At 49.7% G+C, this 19,832-nt stretch overlaps 1 long non-coding RNA gene across 1 annotated transcript; it reads left to right on the forward strand.

Moving 5' to 3' along the window:
• Positions 1-1,337: 1,337 nt before the first annotated feature.
• On the forward strand, positions 1,338-19,821 carry LOC103245804 (uncharacterized). Its single transcript, XR_502063.3, has 3 exons — positions 1,338-4,549; positions 4,904-4,971; positions 5,530-19,821. It is a non-coding gene; the product is annotated as an uncharacterized lncRNA (long non-coding RNA).
• Positions 19,822-19,832: the final 11 nt, after the last annotated feature.

Here is a 19,832-nt window from a genome sequence, read left to right on the forward strand (position 1 = left end):
TGATGGTGGGGAGGGCTGCTGCCAGCTGCACGTAGCGGGCTTGCATCCATCAAGCCGTTCAATCAGCAAGTATTTCCTTAAGCTCCCACTGTGTACCACGCACCATTGCAGGCTCTGGGGATACAGCGGTAAAGAACTCCTCCTCCTCAAGGAACTTGGAGTCTAGAAACTGATGGTGACCATTCAGCATGGAATAGGAGGAGAAGAGGGCCTTGCGCACCCAGAAAGGGCTTCTGACGTGAGCAGGGCGGTCAGGGAAGGCCGCCTTGGCTTTCTCGGAGAGGGAACCTGAGAAGGGGCTTCTCAGGAACAGAGAGTAAGGGAACAGCACGTGCCTGAGGGGAGGCAAGCTCAGACCAGCGGGAACAGAGTAGCTCGGACAGGTGGCAGGACTGCCGGCCTGGTGACCTGTGCTGTGCCATGCTGCGGGGTCGCATTCCTCCTGGGCCAGTGGGGGCCTCTGGTGGATTCTGAGCAGGGCGGAGATGTGCTTAAGAGAGAACACTGGCTGAAGTCAGATTGGAGGCGAGAGGCCAGAGGGAGGTGAAGGGTGCCCAAGCCGAGGCATGCCAATGGGAATGGACAGGGGAGGGATTGCAGAATCGTTTAAGGGTGAGGTTGACAGCATTTGGTGGCTGGTTCGATAAGCAGAGTGAAGGGAGGGTAGGGACAGTAGGGCTGGGGCTCCTGGGGCGGTGGCAGATCTGGAAAGGGTTGGGGGAAATAGCCTTGCGTTTAAGGTAGGGGTGCCTGTGCGGGGAGGAGGGACTTCCACGGGGATGTTCAGGGCAGCCGGATATATTGGTGTGGGAGTCAGGAGAGAAAGCTGGGCTGGAGTTAGAGACTTGGGAACCACACATGTGGAGACAGGGCTTAAACCTCTGGTAGGGGGAGGAGAGAACAGGGCCGGGCCAGGCCCTGAGGAGCCCAGCCCTGGTGGTCTGAGCAAAGCAAGAAGAGGTGTCAGGAACCAGTGCTGGAGAGGTAGGCGGAGAACCAGGAAAGGCAGCGTGCAGAGAGCCAGGGTGGAAGGTGTCTCTAGGAGGCGCACGACGTGGTCACGCTGCCAAGATGTCAAGGGAAAGGAGGACGGAAGAGTGTCCACTGGATGAAATGCCAGGGGGGTCCCTTGTGGCTTCAGTGAGAGCAATTTCAGGAACAGTATGGGAAGCCACAGGGCAGGGCCGAGGATCCAGTGGGAGGGGAAGCAGCTTTCAGGAAACATGGTTGCTAAGAAGAGAGAGAAACAGGGATAACTGAGGAAACGGTAGGTGCAGGGCTCTCAGGACCCCTTCACAAATGAAAAATTGTGGAGGACCCCAAGAGCTTTTTTTTTTTTTTTTTTTTTTTTTTGAGACGGAGTCTTGCTCTGTCGCCCGGGCTGGAGTACAGTGGCCGGATCTCAGCTCACTGCAAGCTCCGCCTCCCGGGTTTACGCCATTCTCCTGCCTCAGCCTCCCGAGTAGCGGGGACCACAGGCGCCCGCCACCTCGCCCGGCTAGTTTTTTTTGTGTTTTTAGTAGAGACGGGGTTTCACCGTGTTAGCCAGGATGGTCTCGATCTCCTGACCTTGTGATCCGCCCGTCTCGGCCTCCCAAAGTGCTGGGATTACAGGCTTGAGCCACCGCGCCCGGCAAGAGCTTTTGTTTATGTGGGATATAGTTATTAACATTTACCGTAGTAGTGTGGTGGCTCACGCCTGTAATCCCAGCACTTTGGGAGGCCAAAGGCAGGCAGATCACTTGAGGTCAGGAGTTCAAGATCAGCCTGGACAACATGGTGAAACCCCGTCTCTACTAAAAAATACAAAAGTAGGCCAGGGGTGGTGGTGGGCACCTGTAGTACCAGCTACTTGGGAGGCTGAGGCAGGGGAATCACTTGAACCTGGGAGGCGGAGGTTGCAGTGAGCCAAGATCGTGCCACTGCACTCCAGCCTGGGCAACAGAGCAAGACTCCATCTAAGAAAAAAAAAAAGTTTTCTGATTGTTTCTTTTCCTCTTTAGTTGGGAGAGACTTGAGCAGGGTGATGTTTGGGTGCCCAACCTTAGGCTGCAGCATTAGGGAATTTCAGAGTTAGCAGAGGCTACAGAATCATCCCATCTGTGCCTCTAGGACATCCTCCTGGAGAGCCAGGAGTCGCTGGGTAGGATCAGCCCATTCATTGCTTTTTATTGAGCCTACAACAGTCCAGGCCCCTTGGCCTCCCACTGCTGTGGGCAGCAGACAAACACAACCACTCTCACACCTGGCCTGGGAAGGGTAACGGGAGCTCAGGGACGGGCAAGGCTGGCTGGCTCTGGGGCCCTCAGAGAAGCAGTAGAAATCCAGCAGGTAGAAGGGGCATTCCGGCAAAGAAGAAAGGGCCACGCTGAGTGGCTGACGCTCTGGGGCACTGGGGAGGAGGCAGGAAGCTGCTCCGGGGTTCGATGGTAGAGGAAGTGTTAGAGGACAAATGTAGAGGACATTCTCTTGTAGAGAAGTTGACTTCTGTAGTGATGTTTGTGTTTTTTTCATGTTTTCCTTCCCACCGAAGGGTCTCTTGTTTGTTTTGTTCTTTTTCTTTGTTTTGTCTGCTTTAAGGTAGACTCGTGTATTGTTCAGGCCCAGAGGCTTGTGCTTGTAGCCAGAGAAAGATGGGTTGCCGTGCACAAGACATGACGGGAGGCTGCTGAGATGTTCCAGGCAGGTGCTGGCGAGGTCTGGAGGAAAGACAGGAGCTGGGACGGTGGTGGATCTGCCTCCTGGCAGCCCGCTGGAAATTGAAGCAAGCAGAAGGGAGGAGATTGGGGATCCCAGGACTTTGCCAAGAGGGTGGGGTCTCTCATCAGTAGGGGACAGGGACCGTGCAGGAGGATGTGGCCTTCGTGTACCTTTCTAGGGCTGGTGGGGGTCTCTCCAGGTTGTCCCCCACTGGGCTACAGGAAGGACCGCATTCCTCTGAGGGCTGTCTGCCCTTGAAGAAGGAAATGTTAGTTGGAGAAGCAGAAGGTGTGGGAAGAAGGACCACAAATGGGTGAGACTCCCCCGTTCCCCAGGCCTGGATCTGAAGAGGTGTCGGATGCTCCAGGGCCAAGGCCAGGAGAGGGGAGGCAGTGATCACAGGGCGTGTCCCAGATGGCCGGAGTGTGAGCAGAGGGCCCCGCTGCTCCGTGAGGGTAGGGCGACCGTGGATCCTGGCATGGCCAGGTCAGCCCTAGTTTATTCTGTTGTTCTGCAGTAATTATGACTTTGACTCTCAAAAGTGTCCCAGTTTGGACACTAAATTACATGGTGGCTGTAGAGAACTGGGACACAGCAGGGTCACTTTATTAATGGAGCTGGTGGCTGTCAGACGGGCTTGGCCAAAGCCTGCAGGAGCCTGTCCTCTACCCTTCACCGCCAGCCCAGCGACTGGGGCCCCGCTCAGGGCACAAAGCCCGGGGTGGCGGCCAGGGAGGACCGCTGTCCTCTATCCTTCCTCTTACTGCTTGTGGAGAGTCCCCTGCAGGCCTGTCCTTCCTCCTCAGCTCGCCCTGGCCTCACCCTTGCCCCAGGCATTTCTCTGGGCATGAGGAGAGCTCAACACACCCTGAAGGTTCAACCAGGTCCTCAGCCTTTCCTGGTGGCACCATCTTTACCCCAGGGAACTCAATTTTCTGTACCCCCGCCCCGCCCCCCAGCCCTAGCTGAGCCTTCCTGCCTCTCCTCCCTGCTTGGGACTGCGCTATACACTCCTGGCTCTCACCCCTGTGCCTCCGTTCCTCCGCCTGCCACTGCTGTCCCCATTTTGGCTCCATCCTGGGTCTTGCCCCTCGCCAGGCCTCTGCCTGGACCATCCGTTCCCCAGGAAGCTTCAGCCCTGGGGTGCCCATGCCCACAAGCCCACCCCAGCCCTGACACCTCCCAGCCGAGCCAGGAACCTGGGTCCGGGCTCCCTCCTCAACCCTCGAAAGTTCTGCCCATCTCACCTGCCCTAAGAATTTGTGGTACCTGCCCTACTTCCACCACTGTCACCCCACTCTTTCCAAATGCATCTACCATCCTGTTCTGTGCCCTGTATATTCATTTTCCACATAATTTAAAATGCAGGTCTGGCCAGGCCCCCTCCACACGGACAACCTGGGTCCTGCTCTCCCCAGACCCCAGCCACCTGCGACCCCTCCTGCCTTATGCTACCTGTGGCCACTCAGCCTTTGCTCCTGCTGCTGTCCCAACTGAGACGTCCTTCTAACCACCCTCTCTCACCCTCAGCACCTGCCCTGGCTTCACGCTGCTGCCTCCCAGCCACCCGGTACCCTCCACAGCGCCGCCCCTGCCGCTTCTGCCTGGATCTGTTCTGTGCCCAGCCCGTGTTACTGGCTTGATCTACTTGCAGGTCTGTCCTCACCAACTCGAACACCCCCGAGGGCAGGAACGGTTTACCTCAGCATAAAGCACAGTTCCGGGGCCCCAGGAGGAGCTCAGAGGACCTGTGGGAAATGTGGTTCCCATGGGCAATGACTCCCTGAATGCAACGTCACGTGTCACCTTGGAGGGAAAGACCCCATAAAAACCTTAATCATATTCAAGGGTAAGTGCCAGCCTGCCTCCCCAGGCTATTACTCAATCTGAAGGTTTATGTGCAAGGTGCAGGAATGTGGGGCTGGAAGCCACATGGGCAAGGGCAGACCAGCCAGGCATGGCGGCCCTGGCGGGTACCTGATTGCGGCAGCACAGACCACACTGCTGGCCCCCACCTCCATCTTGGCTGGGTTTGTTTCTTTCTTCCTTGATCTGTCTGTGAGAGGCCAGGGCCCCAAATGCATACCAGGGGAAGGGGCTGCCTCTTGCTAGTTCCCCCACCTGGGGTGCTAAGCTAGAGGGGCATTTGCGTCTTTCATGGAGTGGCGTCCCCTCGCCCACCATCTCTCTCCTGTCCCGACAGGAAAGGAGCTTGGCTCTTCCTGGGCACAGCCTAACGATGTTGGTGACTGGGGTAGGAAGGGGACTCAGGTGAGTAACGTACCCACCTGCGGCTTCCCCCAGCCAGTCATGTCCAGCCAGGCACAGCCCCTCATGGGGCCCAGTCATGTCCTGTGCCAGGCAAAGAGGGTGGCAGGAGAAGGGGAGGGGCTCTGGCAGGAGGGATGGGGAGTCCATGGGTGGTGAAAGCTGATGACAAGCTGCTCACATGGGATGCCTTCCATAGGAGCAGGCCCGTGCCTGTGGGGTTTCCAGAGGGAGACCTGGTTCCTTCTCACAGGCCACCTGCAGCTGTACAGTGTGATGTGCACTGACAGATGGGCGCTGGTGGGGCAGAAACCTGGGACATCCCTGCCACAGACAAGGACCTTCTCACCTTGGGGCTTGTACCCTTCTCCATTTCCTCATCCTAAAAATCTCATCCCTACCAGCTCTACCCTAGCTAATTTGTCACTCAGGCTCCAGGGCTCAGTTGAGATGTCACCTCCTCTAGGAAGCCTTCCCTGAACCTTCCCTACCCCTGACCACCTAGGTCTGGCTTTGGGGCCCTGCCATGCATCTCTGCCACTCGTGCTGTTTCTCTTGCAGCTTCTATTGCACCATGTCCTCGTCGATTCTTCTTCATTCTGTGAGCCCAAGAGGGCAGGGACCAAGGTCATGTATCCCAGCAGAGCCTGCACACAGGAGGTACCTAGGTCGTGTTGGTTGGCTGAAAGCCCTGTCACCCAGCAAGAGGCAGGCAGTGATGAGGGGACCTCAGAGGGGTGCTCTGGACTGTTACCTCAGAAGAGGAACTATGCAGAGTGGGGCGGGCTGGCTGGGGATGCAGCCGAGGGAGGAGGCTGACCTCCCATGGCCACCCCGCACCTCCACGTGCACCAGGGCTTCCCCCGGGATCAGGGCACTGAACTGCTGTTTAGATGCAAAGAAAGAGTCCTGGGCTGGGAGTCTGGAGGTTCCAGTCTCTGTTTTCAGCAGTGTGTTTTAGTCAAGGCACTTTTACTCTCTCTGGACTTCTGTCTCCTCAAATGCAAAATGAAGAGCTGGACCGGAAACTTGTTCCATCCAGTTCCAATATCTCTTCTTTTGCACGAAGGATGTGGGCTTGGAGTCAGAGGAACTGGGTTCAAGAGCTGGGGCTCCATTTACCAGATGTAAGTCCTTGGCCAGGTTACTTAATCTCCCAAAGCTGCCATTTTCTCACCTGTAGAGTGGGACTGACAACCATTAGCTACCTCTCAGATTCTTGGGATTAGATATGCTTTCGGGTGAAAACGCTCCATACGCTTTAAGGCACTATGTGACTGCTGGTTATTATTGTGGTTATTTTTTCTTTTCTATTTAATTAATTAATTAATTATTATTTACTTAGCAACAGGGTCTCCCTATGTTGCCTAGGCTAGCCTCAAAACCCAGGGCTCAAATGATCCTCCCATCTTGGCCTTCCAAAATACTGGGTTTATAGGCAGGAGCCACCCACCCAGCCTTGTTGTTATTGCCCTTGATAGCATTATTTTTCACCAATACCTAATTAGTTATTTGATGATCTCTCATCTCACTAGAGCTAAGCTCCAGAAGGCAGGAGCTGGCATGTTCCTGTTTTGTTTTGTTTTGGTTTTGGTTTTGGTTTTTTGTTTTGTTTTGTTTTGTTTTGTTTTTTTGAGACGGAGTCTCTCTCTGTTGCCCAGGCTGAAGTGCAGTGACACAACCTCGGCTCACTGCAAGCTCCGCCTCCTGGGTTCAAGCGATTCTCCTGCCTCAGCCTCCCAAGTAGCTGGGATTACAGGTGCCTGCCACCATGCCCAGCTACTTTTTGTATTTGTAGTAGAGACGGGGTTTCACCACGTTGGCCAGGCTGATCTCAAACTCCTGGCCTCAGGTGATCCGCCCGCCTCAATCTCCCAAAGTGCTGGGATTACAGGCGTGAGCCATTGCACCTGGCCTCCTGTTGTATTACAGGCATAAGCTACTACACCTGGCCTCCTGTTGTATTATAGGCATGAGCTACTACACCTGGCCTCCTGTTGTATTACAGGCATGAGCTACTACACCTGGCCTCCTGTTGTATTATAGGCATGAGCCACTGCGCCTGGCCTCCTGTTGTATTACAGGTGTGAGCCATTGCACCCGGCCTCCTGTTGTATTACAGGCGTAAGCTACTACACCTGGCCTCCTGTTGTATTACAGGCGTGAGCCACTGCGCCCACCCTCTTGTTGTATTCTTGGTGGCCAGCTCGAAGCCTGGCTTATCTTAGGTCCTTGAAAGAATTTTGTTCAATAAATAAATGGCTAAATGAGTTGAATGGAATGAATACACGAATGAATGAACTCCACTTACTTAGCAGGGCAAATAAGATTGACTGGGCTGGAGGGAGAGAGGGAAGCGTGGGAGGAGGCAGGGAGCAGAAATGCCTCCTGGGCCGCCCAGGCTGTGCTGCGTTGGTAGAGGCAGGAGGGAAATAGGGAAAAAAACAACTAAGGGCAGTGAGACAAGGCCCCTTCCCAATCCTGCCTGGGCGAGGCGCCTTGCAGGGGCCCCTGCGTCTGAGCCCTCTCTCTGGTCATGCTCTCCTCTGCTTTTCACACACCCTGCCAGGTCAGCCAGCTGAGGAGAGGGTGGAGGAAGGAGGGCTGGCTGCAGCCAGGACATTCTGGTTTGTTTACCAACAGCACAATCCTCCTGGGCCATGACACAGTCAGCAGCATCTGACCCAGTTAAATATATCTCCTCTACCGGCCTGGACCACACAGCCAGCCCCTGCAGGCCACGTAGACCAGGGACCACCCGCTCATCCTTCTGGCTTGGCGCTGGGCCTCCTCCTGACCCCAGAGCCTTGCGTCCCCAGGGAGCAAATGGCTGATCCGGGTCTGAAATAAACTGCAGTCTCTAGTTGAACTCATGTAGATAGTGTCATCTTGGACAGAATCGGAGGATTTAAGGGGGAAAACTCTATTTGTCCAGCAGTAAACAATAAAATAGCTCATCTCCCTTGGACGGCATATTTGCAGTCATTATGAATGCTTATGAAGAGTGTCTGCTAATGTTAAGAAACATTTTAGTTTCTTTACATAACTATTAATGTTATTACTCTAGTGTTAAGTGGTACAAAAAGCATACAAAATTAGATACATAACGTGAGTATAATCCTGTTTTTTAAAAAAGCATATAAATATGTCTGGAAGGAATTGCAAGAAACTGTCAACGGAGTTTGCCTCCCAGGAGGAGAACTGGGCTCTAGGGGATGAGATGGGAGAGAGACTTTTTCTTTTTATGCCCTTTTGTATGCTTTTAATTTTGAACTGTGCAAGTTTATTATGTATTCATAAGCAGATAAGTAAAAAAATAAAATAAAATACAGATCTGACAAAGAAAAAGCTTTTATGCACAAAAAGAGAGGGGCCAGAAATAACACTGAGAGGTAGAGAGTACTCATGTGGGTGATGGGCGGTGAAGACAGGCTCCCTTCTCTACTGAGAGAAAAGCTGGCCTTATGCCCAGATAAACCAAAACGTCAGCCTTGCAAACCGGTGCAAGTGATTATCACAGCTCAGCATCCGAGGCGTAACAAAGACATACCTGCCTTCAAATATTTCCCCACGGCACCTGAAATTGCAGCCTTTGGAGTCGTTCCTTAGTCTGAAGTACAGCTTCTCCAAAGGCTCCTCGCAAACATTCAGGGGCAGTGGGTGTGACCATGTTATTTTTATGTTTAGTTTTATATTATTTTTTGAGATGGAGTCTTGCTCTCTGGCCCAGGCTGGAGTGCAGTGGCACGATCTCAGCTCATTGCAATCTCTGCCTCCTGCGTTCAAGCTATTCTCCTGCCTGAGCCTCCTGAGTACCTGGGATTACAGGCGCTTGATGCCACACCTGGCTAATTTTTTGTATTTTTAGTAGAGACTGGATTTCGCCATTTTGGGCAGGCTGGTCTCGAACTCCTGACCAGGTGATCAGCCCACCTTGGCCTCCCAAAGTGCTGGGGTTACAGGCATGAGCCCGCGCCTGGCCATGTTATTTTATCACATGGACCGAAATGAAATAGGGAGACACACTGTGAGAAAATTTTCACTGGGACTGGGCATGGTGTCTTGCTCCTGTAATCCCAGCACTTTGGGAGGCCAAGGTAGGAGGATCACTTGAGCCTGTGAGTTTGAGACCAGTTTGGGCAATATAGTGAGACCTTAGCTCTACAAAAAAAATTCTTTTTTAAAAAGAAAGTTTTGATTCATTTCTTGTTTTTGAGTTTATTCTTAATTTCCCATACAAATATAAACTTTCTCCTAATAGCACTGATTATAAAATAGCACATGATCAAGTAGCAAATCTGGAAAATACAGAATGTTATAAAGAATTTAAAAATCAGGCTTGGTGGCTCACGCCTATAATTCGTGTGCTTTGGGAGGCAGAGGTAGGAGGATGGCTTGAGTCCAGGAGTTCAAGACCAGCTTGGGCAACATGGCAAAACCCTGTCTCTAAAAAAAATTAAAATCAGCTTGGCATGGTGGCATACATCTATGGTCCCAGTTACTTAGGTGTCTGAGGTGAGAGGATCACTTGAGCCTGCGAGGTTGAGGCTGCAGTGAGCCAAGATTGTGCCACTGTACTCCAGCCTAGGCGACAGAGTGAAATCCTCTCTCTCAAAAAAAAAAAAAAAAGAAAAAGAAAAGAATTTAAAAATCGAACCATGTACATCACATCCCTGAGGGAGCAGAGAGCCTGGCACATTCCAAGAGAAAAAAGGAAAAAAAAAATGATGTGAGCTAAATAGCAGTGTTGCAGGCTCAAGTTGCAAGGCCTGAGGACCCCATTAGCTCTGCAGCCTTTGTTGAGCCCAGCAGGAAACCACTAAGGACTTGGAAGCAGAACAGGGACAGAAGTGTTTTTTGTTTGTTTACATTCGGGATCTGCTATTGTTGTCCAGGCTGGTCCTGAACTCCCGGCCTCAAGCAATGCTCCCACCTCAGCCCCCAAAGTAGCTGGGATTACAGGGATGAGCCACTGTGCCTGGCTCAGTGACAGGGTTTTAAAAGAACACTTGAGCTGGGCCAGGCACAGTGGCTCACACCTGTAGTTCCAGCACTTTGAGAGGCTGAGGCAGGAGGATCACTTGAACCCACAAATTCAAGATCAGCCTGGGCAACATAGTGAGATCCTATCTCTACAAAAAAAAGTTTTTTAATTAGCCAGGTATGATGGTGCACCCTTGTAGTTCCAGCTACTCAAGAGGCTAAGGTAGGAGGATCTCTTGAGCCCGGGAGGTCAAGGTTACAGTGAGTTGTGATCATGTCACTGCACTTCAGCCTGGGTGACAGGGTGACACCCCTGTCTCAAAATAAAAGACAACACTTGAGCTGTAGATTGGATCACAATAAGAGGTATCCATTATGCTTGGAGAAATTTAAAAATGAGATAAAAGGTATCCTGGAATAGACTGTTCATATGTACTGGAAATAGAAAGGAATATGAGAAGTAGGATATGCTAGAAATGCAGAAATAAAATGACAATAAAACAAAGAACTTAGAAATCATTCATAATTCCACCATCCAGGAAAATTGACGTCCTTCTAGTGCTTCCTCTTTGTGTCCTACTTTTCTCCTAAGAGGATATTCTGAGCATTTTCCCATGATATCAAATATTCTTGAGCATATGATTTTTAATGGCCACCTCATCATTCTATCATATAGATATGCAAACATTTATTTGACCAGTCCTGTGTTGTGAGGCATTCGGGTTGTCTCAAGTTTTTGCTAGGTTCAATTATGCTGTCATGGACTTATCGTCCAAGTTGGATGTAACAGAAAACCTAGTTCAAACAAGCATGAAGCAAACAGGAGTCAGTGGTGAAACTCAGCAGTTAAGAGGAAAGAAGCTTTGGGCAAGGCTCAGTCAGGGATCCTACTCCATTTCCCTGGAGTTCTTCAGGGTTTGCCCTTCTCTGTTGGCAGTGGTGCCCTCAGACTGGCTCCTCTGCTGCCCTTGGGTGATAAACTTTTCTGTTCGTGACCATGGGAGTGGCCTGTTTTGCTCTGACTGGGCCACCTGATGAAAGGCTAGGGTTGAGGGAGGGAATCTATAACCCTGAGTGTCTTGGGTCTGGGTTCCCAGTCCGTCCTTGAGTGGGTAACTGTGGCAAGACGTGTGAGGGTGGCTGTTGCACGATGTAGGGGAATGGGGGGAAATGCTGAGGACATAACCAAAGAACATCCTCTGGCTACTCAGAGAGGGCCTGTAGACCAGCAGCCTCCGCATCACCTGGGAACTTACTGGACATGACTCCCAGACCTAGCAGATCAGTCTGCATTTTAATAAGAGTTCCAGGAGGCAGTTCTCACATTGAAGTTGAGAAGCCCTGCCCTCTGGCACCCTTGTGTAGGGATCCCTGAAAATAGAATGGCTGGATCAACAGCATGGAGGTTTTAAAAATTATTATTATTTTTTTTTTTTTTGAGATGGAGTTTCGCTCTTGTTTCCCAGGCTGGAGTGCAATGGTGGGATCTCAGTTCACTGCAAACTCCGTCTCCCGGGTTCAAGCAATTCTCCTGCCTCAGCCTCCCGAGTAGCTGGGACTACAGGCGCCCGCCACCTTGCCTGGCTAATGTTTTGTATTTTTAGTACAGACGGGGTTTCACCGTATTAACCAGGATGGTCTCCATCTCCTGACCTCGTGATCTGCCCGCCTCAGCTGCCCAAAGTGCTGGGATTACAGGCGTGAGCCACTGTGCCCAGCCGGCCTGAAAATTCTTAATACACATTGTCAAATTGTCCTATAAAAGGTTCTGTCTCTTCACATTCCCACCCTGGGATCTGGGTGTTTGAGGCCTAAAACTCATGCAACTTGGGGAAGCCCTTTTTAAGAAAAAGAATAAACAATTAAGTACAAAAGTGAATATTTAGAATAACAGAAAATTTAAGGATACCTTGGCCAGGCATGGTCGCTCACGCCTGTAATCTCAGCACTTTGGGAGGGCGAGGTGGGATGACTGCTTGAGCTCAGGAGTTGAGACCAGCCTGAGCAACACAGTGAGACTCTGTCTCTACCAAAGTTAAAAAAAAATTAGCCGGGCATAGTGGTGCACACCTGCAGTCCCAGCTGCTTGGGGGGCTGAGGTAGGAGGATCACTTGAACCCTGAAAGTCGAGGCTGCAGTGAGCCCTGATCATACCATTGCACTACAGCCTGGGTGACAGAGCGAGACCCTGTCTCAAAAAAAAAAAAAAAAAAAAAAAAGCCTCAAAAATCATAAAATAACATCATTGGTTTTAATTATCAATGGGTTGAAACATTTGAAAATGCGTTATTTGTAAGTAAAAATAGTCGTATGGTGAGAGAGCAATTCCACGTTGTTCAACCTACTTTTTCACTACATTTCTGGCTGCATTTTCTTTTTCTTAGCAACTTTATTGAAATGCAATTACCCTACCATACAATTTATCCATTAAAGTGTACAATTCAATGGCTTATACTGTATATTCACAGAACTATGCAGCTTTCATTACTATCAATTTTAGGACATTTTATCAGACCAAAAATAAACCCTTCGCCTTCGCTGATACCACTCAGTCCCCTCATCCCTAGGTAACCACGAATATATTTTCTGTTTCTATACAACTGTGGTCGTTTATGCCTGAATTCTTTCACTTATGATTACTATTTTTTCTGAGATCTGGCAGAAATTGTTTTCAAGCTTCATTCACATCATAGCACATATCAAGTTCATTCCTTTCTATTGCTAAATACTATTGCATTGTATGGACATATCACATTTTATCCATTCATCAGTTAATGGATATTCAGTTGTTTCTATTTTTTTAACTATTGTGAATAATGCTGCTGTGAACATTTGTGGACAGGTTTCTTTCTTTTTCTTCCTTTTTTTTTTTTTGAGACGGAGTCTCGCTCTGTCGCCCAGGTTGGAGTGCAGTGGCGCGATCTCAGCTCACTGCAATCTCTGCCTCCTGGGTTCAAGTGATTCTCCTGCCTCAGCCTCCTGAGTAGTTGGGATTATAGGCATCCACCACCATGCCCGGCTAATCTTTGCATTTTTAGTACAGATGGGGTTTTACCATGTTGACCAGGCTGGTCTCAAACTCCTGACCTCAGATGATCCGCCTGCCTCGGCCTCCCAAAGTGCTGGGATTACAGGTGTGAGCCACCGCGCCCGGCCTGTGTACGAGTTTATGTGTGGATGTTTTTTCATTTCTATTTCTCTTGGGTATGTACCTAGGAATGGAATTCCTGGGTCACATGACAAACCATCTTAATAAAAGTTCTCCAGAGAAACAAAACCAATAGGATGTAGACATGAAGTAGAGACTTCTTACAACGAGCAAGCTGGAGATCCAGGAGAGCTGATGGTGCAGTTCTAGTCCAGATGCAAGCAGACCTGAAATCCAGAAAGAGCCAATGTTTCAGTGCGAGTCCGAAGGCAGGAAGAAGCCAACGTGTCAGTCAGGTAGGAGCAGTTCTCTCTCACTAGGGGAAGGGCAGCCTTTTTGTTCTATTCAGGCCTTCAACTGATGGGATGAGGCCTGCCCACATTAGGGAGAGCAATTCACTTTACTCGGCCTACAGTTGTAAATGTTAATCTTGTCCAAGAACATGCTTACAGACACACCCAGAATGTTTGACTAAATATCTGCATACTGTGTGACCCAGCCAAGTAGATAAAATCTTAGTAACAATACATTTAACTTTTTGAGTTGCCAAACTGTTTCCAAAGTACATGCACTGTTTTATGTCCCTGCCAACAATGAATGACTCCAATTTCTCTGTATCCTCATCGCTTGTTATTGTTTTTTTTGTTTTTTTGGTTTTTTTTTTTTGAGACAGAGTCTGGCTGTGTCCCCCAGGCTGGAGTGCAGTACCATGATCTCAGCTCACTGCAAGCTCCGCCTCCCTCCCGGGTTCTCGCCATTCTCCTGCCTCAGCCTCCCGAGTAGCTGGGACTACAAGCGCTGCCACCGTGCCTGGCTAATTTTTTTGTATTTTTAGTAGAGACAGGGTTTCACCATGTTAGCCAGGATGGTCTCGATCTCCTGATCTCGTGATCCGCCCGTCTCGGCCTCCCAAAGTGCCAGGATTACAGGCGTGAGCCACAGCACCCGGCCGTTATTGTCTTTTTCTGAAGAGCTACACATTCTTTGCCGTTTTGAGCGATAACGATATTGCAATATCACTTTCTATAAAAATAATAGGAAGAAAATGTAGTCCTGTGTTTTAGTACATGGATATAAAATGTTTATTGATAGTTTTGGAACGTTTTGCATAGCCACCTCTGTAACTTGCTCGCAGATGCTTGTCCAGGCTGGGCCTCACTCATTGATCCTGCAGGTGTGGTCCAGCCAGCCAGGTCCTCATTGCTCCTGGCCCTCAGCTCCCACCATGCCAATCCTTGAGGGGTTCATTGGTGATGAAGTTGGGGTTATGGTGGAACAGCATTTTGTCCAGATCATTCTCCTTGAGGTCAACTTTGAGGTCTGGATGTTGGATGAGGCCCACCAGGGGCAGGTGTCACTGGAGATAAAGGGACAGCCCTAGGACCACCTCTTCCAAGGCAGAGGGGGTCCCCCAGGCTGGAGCCATGCTTCATGCCACATATGCAGAGGGCACACACATGAGTCTTGAAGCTTAAACTACAATGTTTCATTTATTATAGCTTAGCCAACTCTGGCAATTGTTATGTGGAAACAAATTTCACCCAATATGACAGGACATGCTAGGATTCTCGTTTTATTTTGCATTTATCAATGAGGTTGACGTGATGGTTAATTTTAGGTGTCAGCTTGACTGGATTATGGTATGGGGCCCACGTAGAACAAAAAGGTAGATGAAAGGCAAATTCCCTCTCTTCTAAAGTGGGGACGCCCTTCTTCTCCTGCTCCTGGACATCAGGGCTCCGGGTTCTCTGGGATTTGGACTCTGGGACTTGCACCAGAGGCTCCCTAGGTTTTCAGGTCTTCAGGTTCAGACTGACAGTTACAGCACTGGCTTCCCTGTTTCTAAGGCTTCCAGACTTGGATGAACCACGCTGCCAGCTTCCCTGGTTCTCCAATTTGCAGACTGCCTATCATGGGACTTTCCATGTGAGCCTATTCCCCCAATATATCCCCTTATATATATCTATATCCTATTGGTTGTCTCTCTGTAGAGCCCTAATATGGCCAAACATTTCCCATGGCTATTACCCATTTGCATGTGTGTATATTTTCTATTTACATACAGTGCTTGGCACAAAGAAAGTGCTTTAAAAAATAAATCCTTAGTAAGTGTTTTTGCCCACTTTCCATTGGAGCGTTGTGTCCGAACTCTCGGCTGTCCATCCAAATCTGTTCTCTTCTTCCGTATTTACATGGCAGCCTCCTTTGGAGTTAGATAGGTCCTTAGGTCTAAAGTTCTCTCTGATAGTGTGTGAGCCACTTAAGGGTCTAAGTCTTAAGACAGTACAGTAGGTGAATCCCCTCCCCAGTCTTCCCCTCCCATAGAACATTTCTTTTTCTTTTTTTTATTTTTATTTTTGAGATGGAGTCTCGCTGTGTCACCCAGGCTAGAGTGCAGTGGCACAATCTTGGCTCACTGCAACCTCCACCTTCTGCATTTAAGCGATGCTCCTGCCTCAGCCTCCTGAGTAGCTGGGATTACAGGCACCTGCCACCATGTCCAGCTAATTTTTTGTATTTTTAGTAGAGACGGGGTTTCACCATGTTGGCCAGGCTGGACTCAAACTCCTGAACTCAAGTGATCTGCCCGCCTTGGCCTCTCAAAGTGCTGGGATTACAGGTGTGAGCCACTGTGTCTGGCCCCATAGGACATTTCTATAAACCAGCAATGACCATGCTGATGAGGACAAAAGCGTGGAAATAGCAGAGAAACAAGATGGAAAGAATCTGGGACAGTCAATGATCGTGTAGAGCAGATCGAAATTCAAACTCTTCTGTGTGAGAAGTAAGAATTTATATCTTATTTAAGCTATTGCATTTTGGGGTCTGTTACGGCATCGTGTGTTACCTTAACCGATATGAACAATGAGATTGACTGGTCAGAGGGTTTATGGCCCAACCGGTGGACAGACACTGCAATTACTCCCTAGGGATGACCAGCCTAGCCCAATCAAGATGAGGCATAAAGATGGGTAGTGGAGTTGAAGTGCAACAACGCTGGCTTTTGGGCTTGCCCATTTCATTTTCACGGCTCCCACTAAAATCCCGTGATGGACGCCACTGATGTACACTGCCTGCAGATGGAGTCCGAGAGGGAGAGCATGCTCCAGTCTGCTGCCTAGACCCCTTGGCAGAACTTTTCCTCGTTGTGCAAGGTGATCTATACTTTTTTTTAAGAATGAAAAAAAGGAGTAAAATAAAATCAACCAACTTTATTGAACTGGTTCAAACCGGAACACCCCTATCTAGAACACATTACTTATCCAGAACTGTGGCACTGCGACCCAGCAGAGGGCCACAGGCATCCATGGAAAGCACGCGCTGAAGCTCAGTTACTTCATTCCTAGGACACTCTACGATCCTCCTTTGAAGTTCTTTTTGTTAGCTCAGAAGTTCTGAGTTAGGTTAAATGATTTCCAAGCCCCCAACAATTTAGAAAAGGTACATTAGAAGAAGGGGTGTTAAGGTCTGCAGTGTTTGAGGGAAAAAAAGAAAAAAAGATTTTTTTATTTTTTAAGGGTAGAAGCTACCTCATCATATAAGCACAAAAACACTGAGGCAGCTGGCACAGGTACTGCTCAGAACTTAAGAACTGTGGCTAGAACCCCAGCACTATGGTAGAGGCTGATCAGGGAGGATCGCTTGAGCCTGGGAGGTCGAGGCTGCAGTGAGCTGTCATTGCACCACTGCACTCCAGCCTGGGTGATAGAGCAAAATCCCGTCTCTCTCTCTCTCTCTCTTTCTCACACACACACACACACACACACACACACAGATTTGTGGCCATGTAGCTCTTGGTATGATTTAATCCAGGGGAAATAGTAGTACATCCCAGTGGGCCTGAAGGCACCAGATGCCCACATGAACCTAAGCCCTTAGGAAAGGTTAAGGTATGTTCCATATGTTCTGTTTAACCATGCAGTGACACAGTATCCTTTAAAGAGAGTTCTAACCAAGCCAATTCTGGTGCTTAAAATACCGGGTTAAAATGTTAGCCCTCTGAAAGACTTGGCTATTCAGAAAAATTCTAGGTGAGTTTATGCTGCTCTTCCCAATTCCATTGGGCTGAAGGCAAACTAAGACTGCTGAAGCTGAACTGCACTGCCAATCCATTGGACTTGAACCCTCCCTACCACTCTGCTCAGACATCCCCAGGTAACTGGCACCATCTCTTCAAGGGTGCAAGGATGGAGCTGCATAGGTCTTCGGGACCTCTCACCTGGGAAATGGGAGGGGAGCTCCTTTCTTCTCTGGCAGCCAGGAACAGCTTGCGGGGCGGGCCTCTGGTTCAGGGTGGGGTTTGTGGTGATATGCTGGTGGTGGTAGGAGGGTGGAACATTCTGAGCTGAGGCTGGGCATTATCTCCCAGAGCTGCTTTAGGGGGGCATCAGCTGGGCAAGCTTAGAAAACTGCCCCCCTCCTGCAACTCTGAACCTCTGTGCTCCCTTCCTTCTTCCCGAGGCTGTTGCCAAGTCAGACCCAGAGAGGCCTCCCGAACCCTTGGGCCACATACTCATTTTTGAGATTTATGTGAACAATGAAAACCCAAGTGGCAGGAGAGCAGAGGCAGAGGCCTTGCGGGCACTCACAGATGCACACTCCATCTGCCTTTCTGGAAGAAAGAACTCAGCTCTCTAGGAAGGAGGCAAGAGTCAGGGAACCTCTCCCTCAGGAACCCTTGTTTCCCACCGAGGGTGCCAGGAACTGTAGGCAGGGACTCTGTGAGGACTCTGAAGTAGTTCTTAAGCTTTGCAATTCTCCATGTACAGTATTGTTTTTGCCTGGTGTCCTTGTTTTGATGAGCAAGAAAATCCTTAATTAAAAAAAAAAAAAAGCAAGATGCTCATTTCTGGCAGCAGCTAGGAGAGAACCAGGAGTCCATCCCCCAGCAGCTTGCCACCGGGGTGGGGGTTGGGGGGGAAACTGGAGTGAGAGAGTGGGTGGTGGCAGTTTTGAAGAGGAAAGGGAAGCCAGCTAAGTCCCAGGACCTGAAGCAAGAAAGAAATGAGGGTGCAGGAAGAGGCTAGAGGCCAGATAAGGGAGGCACCCAGCTTCCTCAGGGTCCTTTGATGAGGCAGTGGGCCTTCTTAGTACTTGGACACACAATGTCGTGACAGCCAGAAGTCTCTGCTTTCTCTAGAACACAGCCTGCCTTCTCCTTCCTACCCCACCATCTAAGTGGCCTGAATGTGCACCATGAGCTTGGCTGAACTGGGCACCCACAGTAAACACGCTGCCTCCCCAGTTGCGGGATTTCGCGACTCTCTGGCAGTCTCAGAGAAGCGTGGGAGAGCAGCCAAATGGTCTCCATGCCCCCTAAGAGGGGCTTAGGAATTAGCTGAGAAAGATGACTGATCCAGGAGTCTGGTGGTCACAATCAAAGGACACAGGGCACAGGAAACACTGAGTCTAGGGGTCACTCTCCATGACATGTTGCATCTTGGTGGAGGCCACACAGGAGAGGGACAGTAGTAAATCTGAGGCCTTCTCTCACACCGAACATGCCCAAGAGGTGCTACTCAGGTGGTGATGGAGAAAATTATGAACAGACAGTTTTAAAATGAAAAAACAAAACAACAACAAAAATGGAGAAAACATATAAGGGATTGAATTTTTGTAGGAATGCTAGGATTTCATTTTCTGTCATCAGGTGAATTAAGTTGGGTAAGAGGAAAAATAAACCAGTATTTCCTGCACAGGGCTTCCTGGCTGGGGTGTGGGCAAAGAGCAGAGATTTTCTGCTTGGCAGGGCTGGAAGGCACCCTAGGGCCTTGTTATTCCAGGGGTAGTCCAAGGACTAGCAGCATGGCCATCACCTGGCATCTTATCAAGAAACTCAGTCTCAAGCCTCAACCTAGACCTTCAGAAACAGAACTTGCATTTTACAATCTCAAGGTGATTTGTATGCACATTAACACTGGAGAAGCGTTGCCTTAAAGGATGATTCAGGTGTCAAATTACTACTTTTTCTTATGAAAAATCTTTACGTAGCATGTAAAGGCAGAACTGCTTGGTTCAGATGTTGGTTTATTCTGTGTGGGGCCTTGGTCAAGTTCACCAGCAAGATAAACAAGATCCAGAGTCTCTACTAATGCTACTTGATACCAATGAAGAAAGGCTGATCCTTGTGACTGTGGTGGGCATCAGCTGCCCAGTACCCAGCCCACCCTGACCAACAGCGTGCAGGGCGAGCAAGGCTAGGGAGGCCGCACAGCCAGCGCACTGGGGAACCGCATGAACCCTGCCCACGGGTGATACAAGAGCGTATCAGTGTTCTACCCAGTCTGAGAAATACTGGCTGCCAGGCCAGGGTGGGAACTAGTGCTCTTTCTCCAACTATCACTAAGCTAAGTTTTCACAGCCTGGATGTCTTTGGCATCCTTAGGAATGTATTTCACCATTTTCTTTCGTGATTCTTAAGAGTACAGCTAACTTTGAGAACATTGTCACCATTAAGATGACCACTATGTAGCTCTACTTGATGGCGCCCAGGCCAAGCCGCCCACACCTCAGTCCTGGGGTCTAGGTCCTGAGTCATAAAGAGCCCACCATGGAGACAAGGGTCCTGACCACTGCATGTCACACACTTGGTCAAGCCTCCTTTCTGATGGTCAGGGCAAATTCAGAAGCCCCATCAATTCTGCTCCTGAGGAAACACCCATGGTCCACTCCTTGTCCCAGCAATCCCCGTCCTTTCTGATCACAGGCGAGGGCTCTGCTTTCCCTGTATCCT

Source organism: Chlorocebus sabaeus, chromosome 26 (assembly GCF_047675955.1).
Source record: "Chlorocebus sabaeus isolate Y175 chromosome 26, mChlSab1.0.hap1, whole genome shotgun sequence".
Taxonomy (NCBI): Eukaryota; Metazoa; Chordata; class Mammalia; order Primates; family Cercopithecidae; genus Chlorocebus; species Chlorocebus sabaeus.